Source organism: Crocodylus siamensis, chromosome 1 (genome assembly GCF_052110815.1).
Source record: "Crocodylus siamensis isolate JL-2025a chromosome 1, ASM5211081v1, whole genome shotgun sequence".
Classification (NCBI taxonomy): Eukaryota; Metazoa; Chordata; order Crocodylia; family Crocodylidae; genus Crocodylus; species Crocodylus siamensis.
The window spans coordinates 317,506,229-317,532,667 of record NC_143395.1 but is presented as its reverse complement, the minus strand read 5'-3'; the positions used below and the strand labels follow the sequence as shown (position 1 = coordinate 317,532,667).

The 26,439-nt window shown below is 42.1% G+C and overlaps 1 protein-coding gene across 3 annotated transcripts in view; it reads left to right on the top strand.

Moving 5' to 3' along the window:
• Window positions 1-26,439, top strand: part of PCCA (propionyl-CoA carboxylase subunit alpha) — a 475,583-nt gene that overhangs the window by 100,103 nt on the left and 349,041 nt on the right. Inside the window, exon 1 of one of the 3 annotated variants that reach the window (XM_090022741.1) lies at window positions 5,441-5,587. The exons of the other annotated variants lie outside the window; for them this stretch is intronic. The gene's annotated coding sequence lies outside the window, so the exon portion shown is untranslated. Of the gene's footprint in view, window positions 1-5,440; window positions 5,588-26,439 lie in introns of those variants that run through there. 3 annotated transcript variants of the gene reach the window in all.

The following is a 26,439-nucleotide window of genomic DNA, read 5'->3' as shown; positions in this document are numbered from 1 at the left end:
TAAGCTATTGTGCAGTCATTTCTGTGTAGACTACACAAGCGCAAGTAAATCAGGACAAAAATTTTAAAAAATCAAATTAATGAATGTTGTAGATGATCACTTTTTAGAATATAATTTGGTATTTTTCTGGTTCTGAGATGGCAAAATCCCTTGCTGAAAGGAGTACTTCCAGGGGCAAGAGGAGGGACTTCTGGTGGCAAGGGTTAGGGGGTGGGACTTCTGGTCACAAGATGGCAACCAGGGGATAGGGTACCTGTCAAGGGCTGGGGCTATCCATGTGGCCCTTGACAGCTTGTCAAAACTCAGTAAGTGGCCCTCTACACAAAATACTTACCTGCCTCTGTAGTAAAGGGTATGAAGAGGTATTTGCCTTGATTGATGCAGAGATATAAACAAGCAGTTTTGTACCTCCAGCTGGTAAGTCTGATGTGGTGGAAGGGGGAGACAAGGGGCATTGTGGGAGGGCAGATCAAGGCCCCTGTGGTGAGGGAGGGCTGGGGCAGGGGCAAGTGCTGCCTGGCTGGGGCAGGGCGGGCACAGCACAGAGCCACAGCTCATCTGGGGGGGTGGTTTCCATTGCTGTGTGCTGCTCATCTGGGAGCTACTTGTCCAGTGCTTGCCTGTTTGCATGGCAGCTCTCGCCACTGCTTCTGCTGCTCACCTAGGAGTGTCTGGGTGGGGGAGGGAGGGCATGTGCCCCCAGGTCTGCATGGGGTGGGATGGGCTGGGGCTGCATCATGGGGGAGTGAAGCAGAGGCAGCAGTGGTAGCATCCAATCTTGCATCTCCTTTAATTTGATGCTGAGGGCAAGTTCCCCACTGACTTATCCTTGCTATGCTACCAGACAAATGTAGCTGGTCCTTGAGTGGAGACACAGGTATGGAGCAAAAATTGTTCCTTTCCTCATTATGCTTTTTTTGTTTTCAATTGAAGCTGTAGGATTAGAAATTTCAATAAAAAGTTCAGGTTTCCTGATATTGCTGTGTCCATAGTATGAGTGCATTCTGGTATAGTGAAGACATATAAAAAACTAAAACTCTTGGTTCCAATATGATACCTTTTATCAGACCAACTAGGAAATAGCAAGAAAATTGTCCTTTTCTGCAAGCTTTGGGTAGACATGACTTTCGAATGGTTTCAGCATACTGTTTCTGGTTAAACAGTCAAAAAGAGCTGTTGTTGTTTTAACAAAAAACAAAACAAAAAACCCACATTTTTAAAGAGCCATTGTTACCACTGCAGGCATCTGTGGACACTTGACAAACTTAATTAATTTTGTATGTCTCCAGGTCAAGAATTGCCAGAAGGGGAGTGCCTAACATAAAGCTCTTGGGTATTTAGCCCCCTTAATAAATGTTGCATAATGTTCAGTAGGGGTACACCGATACATTGGTCCAGTATTGGATCGGCACTGATATAAAGAAAATTTACTATGTTAAAAATTGGCCATATCAGGCTGATAATTTGGCTAATAGATGGCCCGTGCATATGTGCAGCTGCAGTGCAGCACAGGTAGCAAGGAGTACAGCACAGCAGCATAGAGAGCTGCCTCCAGCTGGTATGTCCAGTGTGGTGGAAGGGGGGAGGGCAGAGGGAAGGGGTGTGGGGTGTGTAGATCAAGGCCCCTGTAGTAGGGATGGGGTGGGGCTGGAGCAGGGGCTAGGGCAAGCGCTGCCCAGCCGGGGTAGGGCAGGTACGGGATGGAACTGCGGCTGATCTGGGGGGCACAGGGATGAGAGGAGGACACTCCTGTCACTGCTCCTGCCACTCACCTGGGAAGGCATGGCGGGGAGTGTGCCCCTGGATCTGCATGGCATGGAGCTGTGCCAAGCTCTTCCCGGTGGGGCTGTGTTGGGAAGGGGCTACAACGAATTTGTGGCTGCAGCCCTGCCCTGCCAGGAAGAGCTTGGTGCAGCCCCTGCCCCAGCTCACCCCGCCCTATGCAGATCCAGGGGCACGCCCCCCCATGCACTCCCAGGCAAGCAGCAGGAGCAGTGGCGGGAGCTGCCACACAAGTGGCTCCTGGATGAGTGGTGCCCAGCAATGGGAACCACCCCCCCCAGATGAGCTGCGGCTCTGTGCTGCACCCTCCCCGCCTGAGCTGGGCAGCGCTTGCCCCAGCCCCACCCCTCCCTCATGGTGGGGGCCTTGATTTGCACACCCCACTCCCCTTCTCTCACCCTTCCCCTTCCACCACACCAGACTTTTACCAGTTGGAGGCAGCTCTCCATGCTGACAGGCTGGTATCAGAAATTGGGTCGGTATTGGCTGATATGCTTCCTTAAAAATTGGCTATTGGTATCAGCTGCAAAATCTCTATTGTTGTATGCCTAATGTTCAAAAATGCTTGAGAGCCCGTGAACTCTCCTTGACAGTAATGAGGTATGAGGATGCTTAGGTCCATCTCAGAGTGGGAATGAATCTTGCCTATTTTCAACACAATGCTTTGATCCTTAGCTACAGAACTCTTTCCAACTTGAGGCCTGCCAGAGCCTGAGCCTGGCCATCTTTTTGGAAGTGGTGTAAAAATATTTTATTTGGACAGACTTTTAGCTGGTGGGGGTTAAGCTTTGGGTATTCTTTGGGGAACTGTCTCAATATTGTTTTATTATTTTATCTATTTGTATGACTTTGTTATTGTAAGCATTCCTGAGTTATTTTGGGGAGGGCAGCATAGAAATCAAATCAAGTATAAATAAACATCTTTACATAAAGAAATACAAGGATGTGTTTTTGTACTGTAATTTATTTTTCAGCTGTTTTTTCCTGGAAAAAATGAGCTTGTGCATGTAAATTTTTGTTTCTCTTTTGAAATAAGATCATTAGACTAAAGTAGATACTCTACTTTGGTTTGGTGAAATCCTGTAGTGGCTTCTGATATTAAACTGTCTATTCTGTGCTGTGATTCTGAGGCCAGGAGTTAGCTTATTGACATTATCTGGAAATGTAGGCTTAGAAGTGAGCTACTAAATCACTGGGTAGGAGTTTAAAAGCTCCTGCCCAGGGTTGGGGCTGTAGCTGCAGCTGCTGTCTGTCCCACACTCCATCCCTGCACTCTGCCATTCTATTTCTAAAACCCCTCTTTCTCTCCCTGCCCTTATCTTTGCTCCGGGCTGGCAGGCTCTGTCCGTGCAGCAGTCTAGGCACTGTGCATGCTCCAAACCTGGTCCTATAGCAGCAGGACCCCATGTCTGCTGTGGGGACTGGGCTGGGTCTCCCAGGCTAGAATGGGGTCAGGGTCTGCTGATGTGGAGCAAGGATAAGAGGGAGAGGGGGGAGATGAGGCTGGGTGGGGAGAGGGGAAGGGGATCTGAGGAGTGGCAGGAAGGGGGAAGAGGTGGTAGAGGGGCAGGCAAAAGCAAGGTAAGCTGCTTGACTTTCCTCATGCCATCTGCCTCCCTACTGCCTGACCCCACTGCAGCAGTTGGAGGGATACATTAAAGGGCAACCCTCTAATAATTACATTTTGTGCATGAAAAATTATAACACGTTTAGAAATGTTTGCATGTATAGAATCTATTTATTGGGAGGTCATCTTAAATTCAGGGTCATCTTAGATTCAAGTGAATATGGTAATAGTTGATGCTGAGGTGTAGACCCAGATGTGGAAATGTCAAATGTCAGTGGCTCTGATATATCTTTAATCTTATACTTAGAATTACTTCAGGGCCAGTAAAGTCTTTCTGTTGTATGTCGTTTTTTTATGGTAGCATATAAAGTAGATGCTGCTTTCTGCCTTGGTCCCAAAGTGTCCTGCAGTACAAATGGTTATTAACGTTCTAGCTAGCTGATAAATAGACCAGAAAGGCAATCTTAATTTCAGATCAAATGTGTGTAATATGTACTTTGTGAAAAAATTGTACAAACATGTATATGTAATTGTTATAATCTGTTTTGTCAGTATTTGTCTTTGAAGGCTGCAGAGCAGTAACCAATGGCTAAAGATCAAAGCTTAATATCTACTTGTAGTTGCAGAGTTGTGCTTTGTAGACCATTTTCAAGACCTCATTCTTAGCTGTTCTGGGGATTTCAAATACTTCAAATGCCTTCATATAAGTATACAGGAATTTCCTTTTCATTTTTCTGATTCCACCATAAGTTGGAGATCCATTTAGCTTCTGCAGCATATGCTTATTCAGCTTTTATATTTCAAAATAAATGTATAGTATTGATAAATGCCCAAGAGATGCAATATGACTTAATAATCCATTTCTGAATGAGAAGTGTGAAAATTTTTTGGAGGTTTTGTACCTTGGAATTGAAAATATATGTTGTTAGTATTTGGGAGAAAATTGGTTAAAATACTTGACAGATAAGTTCTTTTACTGAAAAAAATTCTTTGCATAGAATAAAAGTTTCAACCATGGGTTTGTAAAGTTAGGCACCTAAATAAGTGATCCAAATTTTGGTATCCATGAAACATTCATATCTTTGAAAATGAGTTCATGGTGAATTTAAGCATTTATATTCCAAATTCAAAAATTATGTTTGTCTGTGTGGGCATTGTATTTATAAGATATGCCTATCGTAAACATTTTAGAAATATTTACAATTAAAAGTTACTACATTAACCAAGCCGAATCGTTAAATAACATCCTTCCCTTCCCAAGCAAAAAACCTAACAAAACAGAACCTTTCTTCACTGAATCTCCCCACCGTCTTCTCCCAGAACACACAATTAACAATTGCTGCTCGTAATTTTGAGTGCCTGTGTTATTAAAGCCTTTGAAAATGAGGGATTTGATGCAGGTTTTGACAGGCCCTTAACTATATACTATCAGGCTCCATGATGATAAAAAGCAAAAGGTGTTTCTCTCCAGACCCCCTCCCACTTACCCAAGAGATTTCACTCTTATGAGACTAATATGGAGGGGAAATTTTGCGGATTTCCCACTCTGGTGATGAGAGCCTGTGTGTGTGAATTGCCACAGGAAAGTCGGTCTTTAAGTTGATTTCCTGTGTTGTTAAATATTTGCTGACAGCAGATTGTGTTGTATACAGTAATCTTAAATCTGATGCTATTTTTTAAAAACTTGCCAGCTATGCTTTTGAAATACTCTTCTCTTGGTTAAACCTTCTAAAAGATAGCCAGATTGCCTAGGAGGTTAGTGTCATTGTGTCTGCATTTCTGATTAGATGAATGTGTGAAATGCCTTGTAATTTTTGTTGCTTTTAGGTCAGAGTTGTAGGTTGCAAGAGGCTGCTGGGTAGCAGCTCTCTTACTGTTCTGCAGATAGGTCCTTTAATTGGCGTTGAACTGTGGCTTTCAGGAAACACAGGGTTAAGTGAAAAGGTTGCAGTAGTCTAGTGAGCATTTTTCCTTTAATGTGCTCATTAGCAGTGGCAAGTCCAGGTTTTAGCACATGTCAGTAATTTACATTTCATTGCTGAGTGGCTGCCCTTGTTCAAGAATTGTTTCTAAGCCTGATGAATATACTTGTATTGGGAATAAACAGAGTAGAAGAATTGAAAGCCAAATACCCTGCCAGGCTTTTCAGTAGGTTCTGAAGTTTCCAGTGGATCACTGATTAGTAATGCATGGAGCAGTAGGAAAATGCAAAGATAAGGCCTACAAAAGTTACCGCAGGTAGGTTAACCCATTAAATCCCCTTTTTGTAGCTACCTTTACATTCATCTTCTCCAGATGCCTCTTTGTTAGTAGGTCTTCTCTAAATGTGCAATGTATCAGACACAGGAGGTGAACCAGGTAGTGTCAGACAGGTTCTTTGCCCCTTTTGAACTATTGAGGAAGGTCTAAAGAAACAAAGAATCTGATAGGTTTTACAGCTCCCTGGTATCAGATTATTGTGAAAGGATCCATGTGATTGTTCAGGACTCGTTTCTTTCCCTTTGGCTGCTTTGAAACCAGCATTTTTTAACCTTTCTTAAAAGGCTTGCATTAGATCACACAATGAAAAGAGAATACGTGTTCTGGGATACAGCAGAAGTATGGTTGGCAGGCAAGATATGGGACACACACAAAAAAAAGATTAAAAAAAAGCTGTTTGCTGTTCAGAGGAATTGAAGGTGATGTTTGCATGTATCAGTGTTTGTTTTGTTTATAAAACCAGTCTTACTATAAGATTAGATAAAAATATTTCTGAGGGATTGATAGTTTTACGTTTTAAAAGTCACTTGACTAGTTAAAGAACACTAATTTAAAAGATGTATGCTTATGAACGATACTTTCTTTTGTAGCAAGTCTTGCATAGTTTTTGTCCAGAAGAATGTGATAGACATTTTTAAATTCATGTTGTTATAGATGTGGCCATGTATAAAATTGCAAACACCAGTTGTTTTTATTCTAATGTGCTAATGTTGAGGAATGTATCAAGAAATTAGTGAACATTGAAAGATTTGCCGAAGAGTTTTTTGTGCCAGTGTGCATGACTATTTGCTCTCAAGAGTCCTGGGGGTATAGTCTATGATTTAGGGTTTTTTTCAAATGTATATTAAAGATATTTAGTGTAACATTTGGAGACTGAGACTATATTTGATGTTTAGAGCAAAGGAAATGGAACAAAAATTTTTAAAATACTTGTATGACTAGAACCTGCCAATTTATTTTGTTGGCTTATTTTATAACGTTACATGAATGTTTGCCAAAATCAATAATGCGAAAATGTTTATAGTGGAATGCTTTTATGTCCTCAAAAACCTTTGTTATCCACATGAAAGATTTGTAAAATAATTGCATATATTTGTGGACCATTTATAATAATAAAACATTTGTAATATTAGATAATTTAGTAGGATGCCAAAGTGGTATCATGTGATACAGGTAACCAGTCATATGGCATGAGCAGAACAACTAATAGATTATTAGCAACAGGCTAAAATATCTTTGTACACACTAACTCTGGAAGGTAATAAAAATTGTGAAGAGGAAAATACTAAATTAAGGAGCAATTCTATCATATTAAATTATCTTCAGACGTAAATTAATAAGTTATTTGGTTTCGTTTATAAGAATTTTTTTAATATTCCGTTTTTGTAACTTTAAAAGCAAACTGTTTGCCAAAAGCTTGGAAAATAATTAAGGACTGTTATATTTGCAAGAAACAAGAAGTTTAATAGGTAACAGTGTAATAAGTCAAATTTTGTCTTAGTTGATCTTGTTTTATATTTTGTAGTACTGTGTACAAAAATTACAGTTTATAGAATGACTAAATTACGTTTTAAGTCCAAGCATTGTTTTGTTACATTCTGTGATCACCTGTTTTGTGTGCATGAAAGCTTTACCAAAAATGGTTAATAAAATACTACAGTAGATTTAACAAATGTGAGATTAGGCAGGCACGAGATTTACTCCCCTGTTGTGCACAAAGAAAAGAAAAAGAAAAACTAAAGCCAGGATTCAGATTCTTTATTTTGTCTTCTAAATGGGGCCTCAGTTCAGCAAAACACTTAAGCATGTGTGTAGTCCAATCAGCTTCAGTGTACCTAATACAGGGGAGAGTGTACATGTCCATGTGTTTCCCAGTCCTGAGTGGTATCTCTGGAAGGTGCTGTACTATATGTATATAAAATATGGCATATCCCCTCATATTGCAATGAGTCTGCTGTGCTAATGCATATTATAGAATTGTACCAGGGCTTTATAATATACATTCTTGCATTCATTTTCCTTAACCTAAAAAAGAAAATGGCACTTTAAAATTTATAGTTTATAGTAAAGAAGAGATGAGTGTTCCCTCTACCAAAGGAAAAGAACAAAGGCAGAGTTGTAGTTGTTCCTTACGTTTAAATACATTTTGCAATGCTGATATTTTTAAACACAAGAAATTGCATTGATGCATCTATTCATACATTAGCAAAAGCGACGTCAGTTTTAGGTTTTGGTATTTTTTATTTCTATATTGGCTAAGGTGTAGTAAGACATTAGTTATCAAACTTAACATATTAAACAGGTCAAATGACAGTAAGTGCTACTGTGAACAGTTGTGCAGATGGAGAGGTGTTAAAAACTTGATTAGTTGACTGGAGTTCCTCTCTCCATTTTCTATAGCATGATGTGATCTGGTGGGATAAGTGGCAGTTTGCTTGTCAGACTAGTAGTCACCTGTGAATTTATTAGTCTTATGCCATTTCCCATTGCACCAAACAGTATCTTTGTTTAACTAATTTTAGTATTACTTGGATCTTTGAAACAGGATCAGGTCTCAAATAAGAGAGGAGAAAAACCTCTTAATTGTAAAGAATTATCTATTCACTCTTAACAAAGGTTTAATTTGATTTTTATATTCTGTAATGGAAGGAGAATGTAAAAGTGAACAATCAAGGCAGTTTGTTAGTTTCACTTCTTTCTTTATTGATGGTACTGGTAGTTGGTCTTTCAGCAAAGTTAGTTGTACTTGCTGTCTATACTGAAATAAGCAAACTAAGTCATTCATAGAAGGTCAGTTGATTAAAAAAACCAGCACTATTGCCATATGTAGACCTTCAAGTATTGCTTTCTGTATTCCTAAATTAAGTCTTTTTTTTTTTTTGCTTCCCTCCCATGGGAAAGACAGTGAGTATGGATAGTTCTTGAATGCATCCAGTATTTCAAAAGTTCCTCTGAGGAGCCAGTGGAATATATTAGTGTTTCCGAAATATTCTATGATTTTATTTGCCAGCATTTATTTTAGTACCTTCACAGAAAGATTAGGTATTGCTCAGAGGTTGGTGCATACTAGAAATGTTTCAAATGCATAAAATGGTGTCTATTTATTCAAGAACTCTGTTCTCTTAACAATGTAAACATATTCTCATTGCAGCCATGCTAGTTACTAGTAACTGTTTTTTTTTTTCTTCTCTCTCTGCAGTGGGGCTACCCAGATTGTATGTATCTGTATGTGTGTGCATTAATGCATGCCCACAGTCTTTGTTGTACCTAGGAAAAATATCCCTCCTAATGTACAAATTGTCTAGGTAGATATTCAGTCAGAAGGATGTTGTTACATCATATCTTGTTGGCATCAGCCTTGCCCAAAGTGTTCACATTAGTTCACAGCGCTGGGCACGGGAGAGCGAGTTTGTTCCATACTTGCATTTCTTGTGTGGCAATACCAGCAAAACTTTGTGCCAGTCATTTATGTTTAATGAGGCTGTATTACATTATTTCATGATTTGGTGCTGGGTCTAAAATCCAAAACAGCTCCATTAAAAGAACATTATTAAAAGTCAGGTATTCAAAAGGTAGGAAATATCATGTAACCTAATTTGGTGCTCTTGTCCTTATGCCATATTATACAGTATTTAAGTGCATTATCACATGCAGTTCTTTCTATGGAAGTCCTCATTCACTGCCTCAGCATTTATTTTTATCCTTTGCATTCAATATGTTGCTCCAGATCTAATTTAATGCACAGTATTCAAAATCCTGCACAAAATACAGAAATTTTAATTTCCTCCTCCTGAAGGATATGGTGCTTATCACCACTGTGACTGAGCACTTCACAAGTGTTAATGAACCACTTTTTCCTATGCTGCTTGGTTCCTTTCCACTTTCCAGTTTCTTAGCTCCTTCTTGCCACTTCATATACCCCCATCCTCCCATCTCTGTTCATCACTTTTCTGAATTGCCATGTAAATGGCAATTCATTTCTCTTTCACTTCTATCCTGCTTAGATGCCAGCAGTAGGAGGTCAGAGAGCACTAGAAAGACCATATCCTTACTCAGAGTTATCACAGTAGTGCTTCAGCTGATAGAGGGAATAATATTCAAAGAAAGTTCTGCTTGGCATGTGCATACTTGGACTGGAGCATATTCAGTACAGATTGACTTTTTGGAAAATTTTAAGCTCCCAAACTTTTAAGAATTCTAATGAGCATGGGCAAATTGAGGTTTTCAGCATTTATAATTTGGCAAAACATGGTATTTTTGTGAGGACAGGAAAATATCCCTGACGAGTGTGAGCCCCATGCCAAGTTTAGTATTTTTGCTCCATGTCAGGAGGCACCACAGCTTATCAATGAAATGGCTATAAATCATTTTCTTAATATGGCAGAAATTTATTTACCTCTAATACTATTCTTCAAAATTCTGAACCATTCTATGTGAAACTTAAAAATTAATCTAAAATGGATGCCTGGAAGGGAAGACTTAGGCACAGATGATTTGAAGTTTGACAGACTTATAAGTAACTTAAAACAACCTTTTATAAGGGGCAGTGTGTGGCATCTCTAACCAGTGGCACGACCTATTGTCACTCCACCTATACGCACCAGGTTCTTTGAAAACTGAAAAGATGCTTGTGGCAAACTTAAGTTTTGTTTTTAGCAACAGAGTTTTTCTATTATATTTCAATTGTTAATTTTTTATGGTGGATTATGTAATGGATCATATTTGTACATTTTTTTGCATAGCATTATTTTTTCAGCAGTATTTTGTTACTTTAGCCAAACCATACAAAACACTTTTATAGTCATTTCAATGCTTGATAACTTCAGGGTTCATTGCCCCTGTACATTTTTCAAATTATTAGCTTCTTAATGCATACGGCTTTAATTTACCCCCTACTGACTACCTTAAATGGGTTTTCAAGAATTTTTAAAGTGGACTACTATAGTTGTGCTTCAGTGCTGGCCCTGATTGCTGACATAGAATTTCTTAAGTAGTCCCCACAATTAAAAGGATGGGAGGTTCAAACAGTTCCTATGGTAAAAGCTAAAGATTCTCTTGAAAATAGATTTGTATTTGGTTTCCTAGAGTGTTTTGTGCTGTTTATTTCTGATTATTTGCCTGTTGCTTTTAATGATGCTTTTTCCTCCAAAATGTTACTTTAAAAAGTTAACTAGAATTTTTATTCTAATACTAAGTATTTTAAAAGTTAAAAGTTCTGTACATTTTTAATATTTTGTTGTTAAAAGACATTTATATCCTGAACATTAACTTGTCAGAAGTGCATAATGCCAGGCATAGTCCAAGTGATAAAAATGACTTGTCTTGCATCAATAGAAGCAATTTTATTACATATTAGTTTAACAATTTTAAACATGAATCAGAACAATACTTTTGTTCTAGTTGCTAGAAAATTACAAAATGACTGTTTTTTGAATGGCAAATTTTAATTTTCTATCAAAGTACAGTGCAGCATTTGTAGGGGGCAAAATGTCATCTGCAGTATGTTCTCTCATGTGACTGAATTATGTTTTGGACCAACTTCAGCTATTTTTACTTCCATGTTTATATTGCAAGAAGTTGGTTTATGTCTGATTTTTCAAGTCCCCCTCCACACTCCTAAGAACTTCATTGTTAGTATATTTTGTTGCAAGGAAAAACATTTTAAAACATTTTAACGTTTTTGTTCTTTTTTCTTTTTTTAATTGCTGATTGCTTCTTCATCACAAGTGAAAACAAATATGTTGCACATTATTTCTGATAAATATTTGAAATAAGCCATTTCCTTTGGAGAAAATGAATATAGCATTCTATCATTTTCTTTATTACTTAGTAGTGCAGTGATGTTCAGTGAAGTCTTCTCCCAAAATTTATTTAATGTAATTTAACCATCCAGAGATTAGGACTGCAAGTCCAGACTGAATAAAAGAGGAACGAAAATAGGGAGAAGCATATTGTTTACTAGCTTTGGTATCTGATACAAATCATTTTAATTTCATCAATAATTATTTGGTATTTAGCACTGTACCAGGATAGTCTATCCTTTTAAGATGGAACAGTCAGCCCTGTTGAGAGAGTCCAGCTGTTGAGAGAGCCAGGGCATTTGTATAGTCAAGGAATATCTGACAGAAAAGGGCCTGGGAGTTACAGGAGACAATAAGCTGGATATGAGTCAACAGCGTGCCCTTGTTGCCAAGAAGGCTGATGGCATGCTGGGCTACATCAGTTGGAGTGCTGCCAGCAAATCAAAGGAAGTGATTCATCCCCTCTATTTTGCACTGGTGAGGCCACATCTGGAGTATTGTGTCCAGATTTGGGGCCCCCCTCTGCAGAAAGGATGTGGACAAGCTGGAGAAAGTCCAGCAGAGGGCACTGAAAATGGTTAGGGGATGGGGCATATGACTTATGAGGAGAGGCTGAAGGAACTGGGCTTATTCAGTCTGCAGAAGAGGAGACTGAGAGAATCACTGGAACAGGGTCCCCAGAGAGATGGTGGAATCTCCATCCTTGGAAGTTTTTAAGACCCGGCTGGACAAAGCTTTGGTTGGAATCTGTTTGGGGCTGGTCCTGCTTTGAGCAGGGGGTTGGACTGGTGACCTTCTGAGGTCCTTTCCCATCCTAATTTTTTGTAATTCTATGATTCTGTCTTTTAAAAAAACTCCCAGGAGAATAAGCAAGGGAGGTGGGAGCAGCAGGTTGCTACAAGATGCCAGGCTACTCTGCTGGGACCAGACCCACGAGAAATCCCCTCCCACAGCCTGAGCCAGAGCAGAAGTGTTTGTTACATTTGCTTGTTTGCTTGCTTGTCTTGCTTAAAGACTGTACTTTATTTGGGAGGAGTGGCTAAAGAGCTCCTCAGGGAGTAAAATCCACCTGCAGATATAGCTAGGCAGCCTGCTTACAGTGACCCATCCAGTGCAGAAACTGTGCCACAGATAAGAACTGGTCTCTTCCTGAATGAGAGATTAATGAAAATACTAATCATCCATAGTTTGGTTGTTTAATTAGTGCATCTCTTGTTTAGTAGCTACAAAAATGCAGTATATTTACAATGAATGCACTGGAGAAATAATGAAACAAAAACTTTTAGCCTTCCCAGATGATTGCATCTATTAGTTTATTCTTCCCTGGTATAAGGTTGATGTACCTTGGTTCCCATCAAATTAATTTCTGTTAGTTTATAATGTGTCATTCGTACTTATATACCCCAGAACACACAAGAGAATAATGCAAATTTGATAACTGTAAATGCTAGCTAGGGATTGGATTAAGGGTGGTGTGATAAATGGTGCTGTGCAGACCTCCCTATTTGGACAGGCATTTAGCAATAAGCCTATGATGGGATATTGTTTTGAGAGTTTTTTATTTATATTTTATTTTATGATCCTACTTTCCTTTTATAAGTTATTTTGTTCTGTTACTGTAAGTTACCCTCAGCCTTTGTTGGGATGAGCATAATATAAGTAATCTAATAAATAAATAAGATACTTCTGTAATTCCAGTGTAGAGGGGAACTTCTGTTAAAATGTTACCAAAATATGCAGCCAAACTCCACCACACATGTTCCTCTGTGCGCGCACGCGTGCAGGTGTGCACGTGCACTAGAACCATGGTAGTTTGTCTGTTTTAAACTTGCATTCCTACAAGTAAGGAGAGAGATGGAACTGGGCTTTCTCAGTACTTGTTATAGTATGTCTGGAGACTCAGGAATGACTTGAACAGTATTTCAAAAATTGCATTCACAACCAAATGGGCCAGAGGCTTTTTCTTTTTCTTTGTAAGAACATGTTAATTATACAAGAAATGTTAGTTGGGGGCTCGGGGTGGGAGGATGCAAACAGGGGAAATGCCTCTTTTAAAGGGCAAAATAACAGACTTTCCCCTTTAAAGGAGAAAAACACAGGAAACTGTCAGTTTTCCTTTGCAGGCTGGTTGAATTATAGTATGCAAGGTGCTGCCTGGAGCTGTGGGGAGTGGGAGGGCAGTTGGAGGCAGAGGGCACCATGTGCACATGTACACACATATGCACATGGCAGCTAGACAGAAGTGGAGAGCAACTCCTGCAGCTCCCTACAGGTAAGTCTGTGGTGGGCGGGGAGAGAACAGGCACAAGCCATGCGTTGGGCGAGAGAGAACAGGCACAGGCCACGTGGTGGAAGGGCATGTGCCCTCTGAGATTTCTGTTCCTGACAATAGGGCTCAAGGCTGCAGCCAGGCTGGACCAGCTCTGGGCAGGAGCTGCCTCCATGGCCATGGGGTTTTAATAAGAGAACTTGTGATTTTTATCAAGGAATTTGCATTTTTAAAACAGAACACCGGGACCTTAGTGATTACAAAGTAGTTGAATCTTACTTCTTACATCAGTGTGGGGACCTAGGATGATAGTTTGCTGTTTTGAGGGTGGTCCAGAAGTGGGTTTGAATTAGATTTTTAAGAATGAAGGAGAGTCATTGAAGTGAAGGGTGGCTTGTACTGTCTTGTAGATAGGTGATATATTGGCATTAATACAAAATTAAGTTTGTGGGTGTCCTGTTCCTACGTGAGTGTTTCATTCATATGACTATACTGAGGGTGATAAAGAACTCAAGCCGAGTATTGCTTTTTGAGTCTTATATTTTTAAAAAAAAAAACACCTTGTGAGAGAGATCCATGCTAAGGCACTAGTATTATAATTTCTTCCGTAGTGTACCCCTCCCCAAATAAGGAACTTGCCTTCTTCTGGTAAGACAGAAAGGGTTAAAAAAGATTTTTCCAGTTATAATTAAAATTTGACTGTAACACCTGTGGCTGTGACAGGGTTAAATTTAGGTCTGATCTTGAAGACTGAACTCTGCCCTCTTTTCCCTGTACCCCACTGAAGCTGGCAGAAGGAAAAGTCTGGCAGCCATCTTACAAGAGCATCTCTGTGGTTGCTTCTATTCTAGTAAAGAAAAATCAGCTTCCTCACTTAAGGCATATGCCCCAATTTTGGGGTTCTGATTTTTAGGGAAAATGGACATGTGTCATATGTGTGGGATAGGCAAGGAGATATGGTATTTGTATTCTAGCAAGAGCCAGCAAAATTGTAGCTTCATTAGTAGAACAAGAGCTCAAGAGTGGGTTTTTTTTCTATCACTAGATCATAAATGTCTGCTCAAAGCAGGTCTTAAGACAAAACTCTTTGAGCCTGTTAGGCATATTGCTGCTACTGGGGCAGCTGCACTTCTGTTGGTGGTTGCTAGCATACTGCTTATACTTTTTGCAGTAAAGGTACAGCCTTATTTGCATGCAGGTCTAGTTCCTTCTTCAAATTACTGTTACACAAAAATATGTTTGAAGAGCCTTGTTTGTGTATGGTTTGTATACACATGGTCCAAATCCTATTTTTCTAGGCTAAGTACAAACAGTCAGAATGTCTGAGGCTGAATTGAGTCAATCTTTGCAGGTTAGTCTAAATTGCATAGGTTGAACCAAGAAGCAAGCGAACAGACATTCACTTTTGATCCCAGAAATGCAGCCACATGCATGCGGTGGCTCAGGCCTGAAGCTGCGGGTGCTAGAGCATGTTTCTCAGCCTGCTAGCCACTGCCAAAGGGAGGGGAGGAAAGCTGGAAGAGAAGCTCTTGGAGGCTTTTCCCTCCCTTCCCTGTTTGAGCGGAGAGAGGGGGGCATGCCTGGCCTCAGCCGGCCCCACAGAGTATTGTGGGGGCATAAATCCACATCCTGACCTGTACTAACCCCAGCTGGGATCTGCCTAGGCAGGGGGTAGGTGGCTGGGAGGGGAGCAGCCCCTGCCAGTCTTTCTGCTGCTCCCCACTTGTGTTGTGGGTGGGGAAGCAGGGGGTGTGGCCAGGTTCCCAGGCTGAGGTGCAGGGTGGGGAGGAGAGTTTAAGCCCCCTGCCTGGCCCTCATAGGACCCCAGCCAGGGTCTGCTTGTGGGGGAGAAGAGGGGAGGCAGCCCCTGCCAGGGGGCTCCTCTCTGCTTGAGGTAGCAGCAAAGAAAAGCCTGGCAGGGGCTGCTTCATGCCTACCAGGAAGACCCTGGGGTCCTGTGTGGGCCAGCGAAGAGTTTTAAACCCCTTTCTGCCCGCCCCCCCGCCTCAGTATGCCTGGCTACATCCCCACTCTGCTTGAGTGGGGAAAATTCTGGCAGGGCTGCTTCACCACCACCAGCCAGACCCTGGCTGGAGTCCTGCGCAAATCAGGGCAGGGGTTTAAATCCCTTCTCCCTCCCTCTGCCTCATTTTGCCATCTCCAGGCCATGCCTTCAGTGGAGAATAGGGAAAACCCTGGTGGGGGTTGATTTTTCCCTTAGCCAGGCAGATCTCAGCTGGGGTCCGGGCCCAGTTTCCTACCCCTGTTAGGCCCCTGCAAACCCCTTCTTGCCCAGCTGGAGCAGTGATAGTTCTCTGGCTAGGGAGCAGAGGGGCAGGGCCAACCCTGTTCTGCTCCACTGGAGCAGACAGCACAGCCCAGGGCTGTAAAGCATCCTGGGATGCTGGGGGACTGCGAGGCAAGGTTTTTTGAGTAGATGTGATATCTTTTATTAGACCAGCTGAGTAGCTAGAAAAAGTTCTTGGCAAGCTTTCAGGCATAGTTAACTTTCTTCAGGCAAGAAATGAGAGAAGCTAAAAGTGTGGCAGGATGTCAGTGAGAATGTAAATAGGTAGAAATTAGGAAGACAAAAGGTGAAAGCAGAGAGGAACTTCACTTAATAAATCTACTGGATACAAAAAATCATGGACTCAATATAGACATGTTGTATGACACATTATAACCTGCCTGACATCTGATTCACCAGGTACCTGCCTGACCTGACCTCTTACATTCTTCTTTTCTGCTCATTTTTCTCTGCTCCCCTCCCCTACTTTTTTGCCCTTTGTCTCCCTGATTTCCTGTTTCCTTCTTCATTGAGAACCTCTTTCTTACCTTGTCTTATTACCACTTCAGCTTCCCTTTGCCCCTCCTTCTTCCCCTACTTTCTTTCCCCTCCCTCTCCATACTTTACCTTTTTGTTTTTCCTTTTTTAACCTATTTATATTTTCACTACGTCCTCTTACACTTTGAGCTTCTCTCATTCCTGTTTTTCTGATCTCCAACTATTTCCTTGTTCACTTACAGCCTCTTTTCTACCTTTTATTCTATTACTGTAATGTCTCCCTTTAGATTTTTTTTCTCTGCTTTCATCCCTCTCATCTTAACTTGAACCAGAAAGGGGTCTGTGACAGATGTTCCATAACCTAGTCTGACCTAAATCAATTCAGTCTGATACTACATCTAACCAGGTTTATCTTAAACCAGTTTTGGACATTTTGAAAGTGGTTTAACTATACTGAGCTTCTGTTGTGTTATGGATTTGACCAGTTTCTGATCACTTAAACTGGTTTATATGTAACTTCTGTTCCTAGTGCCAATGTGCTTAAGTGCAATCCTGTTCTACCATACTTAAACCCCTGAAAAGCTATTAATATAGGAGAGTGGATTAATGCAAAAGGCAAGTGGATCTTCTTCCTCCTTCACCTTGCTGTTTTATGTGATTTGGACTTTAGGGGAATGCTACAAGTATTTCACCTGTTAGGTTTCAGGAATTTAAAGCCACTAAATGCAACCCTGTTGCAACTTGGTCATTTGAACACCACCTGATAGTTGGAACAGGATTTGGGCCATATGTGTGTATCCCCTCTGAATTTATATATATTGATAGCATAAATTCTGAACAGGAGAGCAATCCTCAATTTAATTGGATTCATCTATGCTGAGATGAAAATTAAACCAGTGTTTTCCTATTTTTTTTATTATGGTAGCACCTAGAGGTCCTGAATAGATCATTGTCAAAATAACTGAAACAGAAGCAGTCCTTGTCCCAGAGCACTCAGTGTGATTATGAAAAGATAATAGGGGGATAAACAGACAAATGGGTATAAGATAGATGCGAGTAAGATATCTGTGAAGACATATACATTTACCTAAATTGGTCAAACTCACCTTATGCTCTGGGCCAGACCCTGACCGTGGGGTTCCTTGCAGACCAGATCCAGCCCAGAGTATGTGGTGGTGGCATCACAACTTTGGCTCTTGTATGGGGCACAGGGTGTAGCTCCAACTCCTGCTTATGTCCTGTGTTGGAACTGAAGCTCTACCTTCAGCACAGGGCTTGCAGTGGTGGCAGCTTCAGCTCCAGCATTGTAGGAGGAGCTGGGGCTCTGGTAGTGGTGACAGGTGAAGTGGCTGTATCAGCCCTCATTCACTCACTCTCCTGCTGTCAATCACTATGTCCACTGGGTCTGACTTAAGTAACCTTATGGTTCCCTGCCTGGAAGGGTATAGTAGCCCTGCCTGGAAGCAGTATGCTGGCTCAGCTGGAGCCCTTCCATGCACAAGGGTAGGAGCGAGGTGCTCAGGCTGGGTAGGGTATAGTTAATTGGTGGGTGCTTGCAGGCTGGATGAAATTGCCTGGCAGGCTGGATGCAGCCTGAGGGCCGTATTTTGCCACCCCTGCAATAAACTGTTGGCTAAATCTGGATGTTCTCCTCTTCATTCCACTCCCCGCTTCCTGATTTACATTTTTGGGGAATGAAATGGAGTTACATGCCTACTTGGATAGAACAGAATTGCCACAGAGCATATGTGACTATGATGGAGTGTTCCCAAGCACTCAAATTTAGCCATGCAAATGAAATAGGATCTAAAATCTGCATAAGTGCCCAAATGCTTTAATGTATCTACACTTAGACATATAAGTAGCACTTAGAGACCTTTAGGTAAAAAAGGATTTGGGCTTGTCTGTTTCCTTTGTTTTGACAGCAGGCAGTGCAGGATACAGTCAATGAAATTGCACGTCAGTGTCAATAACTGTTGATTTTTATTTATATAGTTTTAAGACATTGAGGACTCAGTAAGGAACAGGGCTTCATTGTGCTAGGCATTGTGCACACACATAATGAAAGATAATTCCAGTTCTTTCTTTCCTCCCAATTTTATTTAGCATATGAAGAAAAAACACTAGGTAATTTAGGAGTTAAGACTTTGTAGCTGGGCCAAAGGAATATAACAGGACATAGGACATTTCTCATTCTTTACTTTTTCTCATAAGAACCTCTAGGGATTACTTGTATTACTTGTATTGTCTTCCTTGTTACTAGAAGACTGTCATCCTTATGTTAAGGGACTGCCACTGTCAACAACTTGTACGCACCTTTTACTCTTATAAAAGCAATTCGGTAACATAAATAATTTTAAAAAGTAAATATTGAATGTAGCTTCTTTCAAATAGATGATGGATGAATGCATGTTGCAGATACCAAGGATGTGAATTACAGATGCCATAACAATAGATATTTGGGTCCTAATCCTGAACTCCTTAAAGTCATAGAGTTCATTTGAGGGCTATGGACAAAGATAACTTTTAACTATTTTAAAAAGGGAGGGAGAACTGCTATCAGGATGCTCATCAGCTGTTACAATGTAACTGTTATGTCCCCAAGTTTTTGTAGTGATGAAAGTTAGCTGTAACCTTTGTCCCCAGTGAAAGGCAGTTAATACTGGACTACTTTTGCTACATTTTATTTTTTGTTATAGGATCTTGGAGACATATGTTCTAACAGCTTATATTGTTATCTTTTGATACTGATAAAATTTGATAGGGATACTGTCAATTAAGTCTGTCTGTAGTAAGTAAGTCTGGATTGTAGGATTAAACTTTTTTAGTATCCTTATATAGAGAATTTCCCTTCCCCAAAGGCAGGGTACTGAAATTCCTATTAAGCTTACTTGTATCTAGAACTAATAGGATATATGTTCCAAACATAAATTAATAGATTCCTTATTTTAACATTTCTTTTCTATATTTGAAAGTTCTTTGGAGCCAGCATTTCTTTTTTGTAAGTTCTTCCAAAATATCCCACGTTTGGGTTTTTTTTAAAAAAAAAATAAATGTAGCAACCCTAATGCATAAACAGTTCTTTGAAAAATGTTGATATTTTCTTGAACTGGCTCTTTCTGCTTAGTTGAGAGTGCTGCTTCTTTGCCAGTTTGTATTTGATTTTCATTTTTGTTTTTAATTCTTTTTGGCTTTTTATTTCCCTAGAGGGGTCTGATAAGCTTTATACACAAAAAGAGAAGTGAGTGCACAATCCTTAACCTTGTTTTGTTATTTTGCACATTGCATATTAATTTAAAAAATGTGCAGTAGATGGAATTAAAAAATGAATATACTTTTTAGCTGCTTAGAACTCAGAGTAGAGTAAAATGACTCAGCTGTATTTTAGCATTATGGGCAGAGATAATATTGATAGAAATATTTATTGTTATATAACACGGCCTGTTATTAATGCTTATTTTTATGAATACTTATACATTTCCCAAATTCTAATGCTTTAAGCTCACTTCTTTTCATTTTTCTCTTTGTTTTAATGGAACATGGTTCTGTCATTCCAAAGAAGAAAGGTAAGAGAAAAGAAGTAGTTTTGCTGGTGCTAAAATATATTCTACGGACAACTTTAAAGAACTCTAGAACCTCCATGGTTTGATCTGGAGATAAATCAAAAGCAGTGTTAATTTTGCTGAGCTTTTTCTTAAGCCTCTGTGTTCAGTTTGGCTTGTCTGCAACAACAATCTCTTAAAATACTCACTGAGCATGCACAATCTCTCCCCAGAGAGCTCTACATGCCAGTTGTACTTTGCATGTTACCAGTCCTCTTCAGGGATTTTTTGTGGGAGATGCAGTTAGATCTCCAAATTGCAGGGAAGTAGCTGCAGCAGCTCTCTCACCCCATTCAAAAGTGATCAACAGTTAAAAGGTGGAAGTGCCCATTGTTGGGAGTGAGGAGGAGATAGCAGATGTATCTACACAATGGAAGCAGTTTGTCCTGGCAAGGTTGCCCAAAACTATGCTTTGTTCTTCTTTTCTTACTCATATGAGCCAAGCCTAGAAATGCAGCTGCATGGCTACTCTGTGGGGTGTCCCTCCATGGCTGCTCTCAAGACCTCTGTATCTAGTGTGTTTGGGAGGATCCACTGAGCATGACCCCACTGTGGTTTGGCTGCCATGTTGCCATGCATGGCATGCTCAAGGAGGAGTGGGTGGGCAGGGCAGCTCTGAGACACCGCAGTTGGATGTGCCACTGTTGTATATTCTTAGCTAGTCCCAGATCTTCTGCTTTGGTTGGTGTTAATTGTATGTTTTTCAGAGTCCTTGAAGTGAATAATAGACAATAAGCACAGGCTCCTTCTGATGGGGAATAAGAATAGAGCTGTGGTCTCTGTTGCCAGCCAGCCTCCTTGACTTAGCCATGTAAGTTTTCAGAATGAATGTGATGAATCTGTGTGCAGTTTTCTGCTGTCTATAACTTAGACCAGGGGTTGGCAACCCCTGGCACATGTGCTGAGGCCATTTTGCTCGGCACACTACGGCCAGCCCCGGCTCTGGGTAGCTACTGCCAGCGACAGAGCCCGGTCTGCTCCCAGCAGGGCTTGTAGCATCCCAGCTGCCTGCTGGGAGCAGCCCGGGCTCCCGGCTGGCAGCAGCTCTCCAGAGCTGGGGCCAGCTGCAGCCAGGAGGCTGCAAACAGTTGCGTCGGGCTCCAGTGCCTCAGATCCCTCCCCCACTGCCTGCTCCAAGGCTTGCATGCATGTGCTGGTACAGAGCTGATGCCTGGGCTCCCGATCCTGGCACAGCTATTTGCAGCCTTCTGGTTGCAGCCGGCCTTGGGTCTGGGTAGCTGCTGCCAGCTGTGAGCCCAGGCTTCTCCCAGCAGGCAGCTGGAATGCTGCAAGCCCTGCAGCTACCCAGAGCTGGGGTAGCTGCTGACAGCCACAGAGCCCGTGATTGGGGGTACGGGCTTTCGGTGGGGGGGCAGCAGCTTTGGGTCAGGGGAAGGGGACACAGGCAGGGCATCCTGCCATGTATCCCCTGCCCTCATTTTGTTTTTCTGGCATGCCGGCAGTCCAGCACCTTCCAAGGTAGGCATTGTGGTGTTTTTTGGCACTCCGGCCAAAAATGTTGCCTACCCCTGACTTAGACCATGCTCCTTTCCAGAAGACGGAATAGTAGTACCTAATGCTCTCTGGTATTTAGTTGTGTAAGCTAGGAGTCCTTTGCAGGCTGTAGACCAGATTGACTCAGGTCAAGTCAGAGAGGAGCTTGATATGTGGAGGACAGGCACTAGGACCGAACTCCACTGGGAAGGGACGTGCTGCCACTGCTTTTCCCTGGGACAGCAGGGGAAGTGACTGCTCCTGAAGCCTCCTGTCACTGTGGAGAAAAGTGCTGACTGGCTGTAGGGGACAAGCTGAGGTCAAACTGGAGTTCATTTGCCAAGCTGGAGGGGTTACCAGAAGTGGATGTCAGGAAGCAAGCCAAGGGCAAACTGCGATTCCAAAGTGCAGGGATTGGGTACATAGCTAGGGATACTGGAGCCGACACCAGGAAGGTTACATAGACAAGATCTACTTGTAGACTGAAGACAGCTTGTTGCTTAGAAGGGTTCAGGTGCTGCAAGAGTGCGTTAAAAGTCGCCCTAGAACCAGTCATCACTCATCAGGCTGAGGTTCAACTGGCCTTGCTTAGGACATTGAGTGTTGATGACCTGGTTACAGAGGCCCTTACACTGTGGGATGAAGCTTGACCCCCTCCCCCCAATATAAGCTGTTGCCACAGTGAATTCCACTGAATATTTCATAATCAAAGACGGCAACCCCCCCTCCCAAAAGGAGTACTTCTGGGGGCATGGGAGGGACTTCCGGTGGCAAAGGTCAGGGGTTAGGTGTGGGACTTCCAGTCCCAAGATGGTGACCAGAGGGCAGGGCACCTGTCGTAGGGTGGGCCTACCTTTATGGCCTTTGACAGCTTGCCAAAACTCATTAAGTGGCCCTCCCGCTGAAGTAATTGCCCACCCCTGGTCTGTCACAAGGGTGTCAAACATAATGTTACTTATGTGAACACAGTGATTGGCAGCAGGAGAGGGAGCGAGGGCTGATGCATGCAGATAGACAGATAGGTAGAGTCTGTCTGTCGGTCTCTAATACATTTTAATAAGTAAGAAATGATTGTATAAAGTGCATCTTTGTGATATTGCAATCTTTGTTTCCTGAAGCCTAGATGACTGTTATCCAACTGTGAAAACTGTATAAATACATGCATAATTAACAGGATTCACTGTTAGTTACTCTGTATTTAAAGTTGCTTAGTTTTTCATTTTAATTAGGGATTCAATTTTTAATATAATTTATCTCCCCAGATTTTACTGTACTTAATTCATCAGTAAAGGTTGAATTTTCTGGACTCGTTAAGTAATTATTAGCCTAACAGTAGAATTAGAAATGAGACCTTTTTAAGAATTTGTTTTTTCTCATGAGTCTCATTTTAGTATCACTGTACATAAAAGAATCTGTCTACTTTCCACAATATCTTAGTGCACTTATACCTAAGGTGACCATACGGGACAATGTGAAATCCAGCACAGAGTTGTCCCATCTCTTCCCCTCCACCCCCACAAGTCAGCTGCCTGAATAGTAATAACAGAGCTGCTAAGGGATTCAATAGCCCGTTAATGACCCATTGTTCTTTACTTCACAGGTGTTAACAATCATCTCCCCTTTTTAATGGTTGTGATCATTCCACTAATCAAGCTAACCAATTTTAGGGCAATTTTGCTGTCTGCTAGGGCTTCCTATTTCACAGCTTGTGCCACTCTGCCCCCCTGCTGGACCGTGCCTGGGACACTTGTTTTAATTTTCACTGGCCGTCTGGGCCCAGCTTCCAAAATCCAGGAATGTTCTGGTCAAACTATGGTCACCCTACTTATACCTACTGCCTAAGAAATTTGTGAGCATAGTTTAGTCTGCTTGCCAGGTGTGTTTTGGTTTTTTTTTAAATCAAAATGTAGGAAGTGGTTTTCTGGTATTTTACAAACCTGGCAACATGTGGAGCAGAGACCAGCAAAAGAAGGTTTCTATCCAGAGAATCTTTAAAAAAAAAAAAAAAAAAAAGATTCCCCTTGTCCCCTTTTTAAATTGGATACCATGTTCAGATGAAGGCTGAGACCACAAATCATCAAATACTTAAGCATGTACTTAACGTGAAGTGTCTGAGTAGTTTAACACAGAGGGTCTCAAACTATGGGTCGTGAAGCCCTGGGTGGTCGTGAGCAACTTAAAAGTGGGTTGCAAACTTCTCTTCCCTCCCTAGAAACAGTGGTGCGTGGGTGTGGCTGTGCGCCGCGTGTGGCTTCCCCACATCCGAGTCTAGCTAGTCGATGGGTGAGGGGTGGGCCTGGGTATGGGGAAGCAGTGTGCAGTGCGCAGCGGCAATACAGAGTGCTGGATGGTGGTGGTGGACCCGCCATCCACACCACTTCTTCTAGGGAGGGAAGAGAAGTTTGTGACCCACTTTTAAGTTGTTGCTGCTGTGGGATCTCTGTATCAACAAGTTTGAGAACCCCTGTTCTAATGGACTTTGGTAGGACTGTTGGTGTACTCAAAAGATTTGCAGGGTCAAGGACTTTATTATATCTTTTTGTCCCCCTAATTGTCCATGGTGAACAGCAAGTCATGTTGTCCTCTGGAAAATTGCTTTGTTTTTTTCCAAAGGCACAGAAGACAAGAGTGTGCCGAATAGGCAGATAGAAACAGCAAGATACTTTGTGGTGTGTACCTTGTTGTGGAAGGGTGGCAGGAATGGAGGTTATGGAGCAGTCAGACTTATAGTAGTGGTGGAAACATGCTTGAGAATGGAAGAGTAGAGGGTATGTATTAGTGGTAAAGTATGTGGGTAGAGGACTATCACATTTTTCTATTGTTTGGTTTAGCTTTTCACAGCATTGCCAACCCCACCTTGTCAAAATTCATGAGATGAACTCTTAAATCAAGAGATTTGACTTGTAAATCATGAGATGCCATTTTTGGGGGGTGTGTGTGTGGGGGTGTTATTTGTGAAGGTGTGGGGGGGCTGTGGGTGTATATGTGGGGTTTGAAGCCCAGGGAGGGGGGTTCCCGCATACCCTGGCAGGATGTTGGGGTACTGTGGGTCAGGAGTGAGGGGCAGCAGCAGAGTTGGAGGGGCTGTGGCTTGGGAGTGAGGGGCAGACGCACAGAGACAGATACACAGATAGCACCCAGCAGGTAAGTGGAGGGGAAGGGGCAGATCGAAGAGGGGGGCGCAGATCGAGGCCCCCATGATGAGAGAGGGAGTGGGCAGGAGCAGGAGCTGGAGTGAATGGGGCTTGGAGGCCAGGGCAGATCATCCAGAGGTGCAGGGTTGGGGGGATGTCGCTCCCTGTAGCTGCACGCACCCCAGGAGAGGCATGCGGGCATGTGCTCCCTTCAGAGCAGAGGTGGGCTGCCTCCTGTGGGCTTGAGGCTCTGCACCCTGCTGCGTTTGACCCTGGAGCTCAGCCATGCAACAACATTGCTGCCCGCCAGGAAGGCAGGAGATGTGGGGTGTGCTGCATGCATGGCACGTCCCCTGCCCACCTGGTGGCAGGAAGTACACTGGCGTTGCGTGGCCGAGCTCCTGGAGCAGAGGCAGCAGGGCACAGAACCCTGAGCCTGCAGTGTGCAGCCTGCCTCTGGCCCACCCAGGGCACATGCCCCCATGCCTCCCCTGGGAGTGCGTGCAGCTGTGGGGAGCTGTAGTCCCTCCTCCCCCTCCCTGCCTCTGGATGACCTACCCCAACCTGGGGTCCCATTCACCTCAGCCTCTGCTCCTGCCCCACTCCCTCCTTCACCATGGGGGCCTCGATCTGCACCTCCTGCCTCTTCCCTCTACCCGCATCACTTCCCCCACAGACTTACCAGCTGAGAAAATCCAGAGATCTGAGGGTTTGATTGGGAGATCTTGAGTTGGAATTATTTTGACTTAGAAATCGTGAGTCTCGTAATGTTTTTGTGACAGTTGACATTACTACTTTCACATGCATGTTTTTCTGGTTAAATGTTGCAGGTTTCGTGTGTGGGGCTGGGACTGGGGCTGTAGGCTAGATGAATGGGGTCTGGGGCTGCAAGCTGGATGGGTCAGCTCTGAGAGCCAGACCTGCCCCACGGTCCATATTTTGAACTCCACTGCTCTAAAGTGAGTTTTACAGCTCATTTTGAAATGATGACAGTACATTTCACAGCACTGCACACTAATTCCTTTCTTTCATTTAAGGAGAACTGTCTCAAGTCTGGCACTGTTGTTTGAAGTATAGTATGAAATGTATTGTTCCAAACTTGGCAATAGAAATTTTGTTCTCCCATTTTATTGCATACTCTCTTCAGTACTTTTTGTAATGCATGACTTCCATAATAATGGTCTTAAATACTTATCATTAACATTGACACAGCCTATTGCCAGCCAAGGAATAAAATCTATGCTTCGTATGAGAGCTGCATTTGTGAAATACATGGCATTCATAATTATGCATAGTTTTTAATTTTTGTTATTTTAAGAAAAGGGCCAGGTCGTCTTGCTATACTCATGCTAAAATATGAGAGTTTCATGAGTAAGGTGAACAAGACTTGGTGTAAAAATCTTACAGATGAGATCTTGCATCTAAAGACAGTGAAATCACAATAAGAACACTCCTGTTAAGTAAAAGTTGATTGCAGATGTCTGACACCTCCCTCCAACCCCCACGATACCTTTTGTAAACTATACCAGATAAGTTAAATACAGGAGAGAGCAAATGGAGGGAGTATCATATCACTGTCAATCACACTGATAGTGGGAAGAACAATAACAACAGAATTAAAATAAAAATCCTTTCTTATAATTTGTTTTTACTGTAAAGGCATTTCAGTTTGTCACTCACTTAAAAGCAGTGTTTGCTTTTTCTTAGTGAGCAGACATTAAGAGCTATTTCTTCTCTTAATTTTCT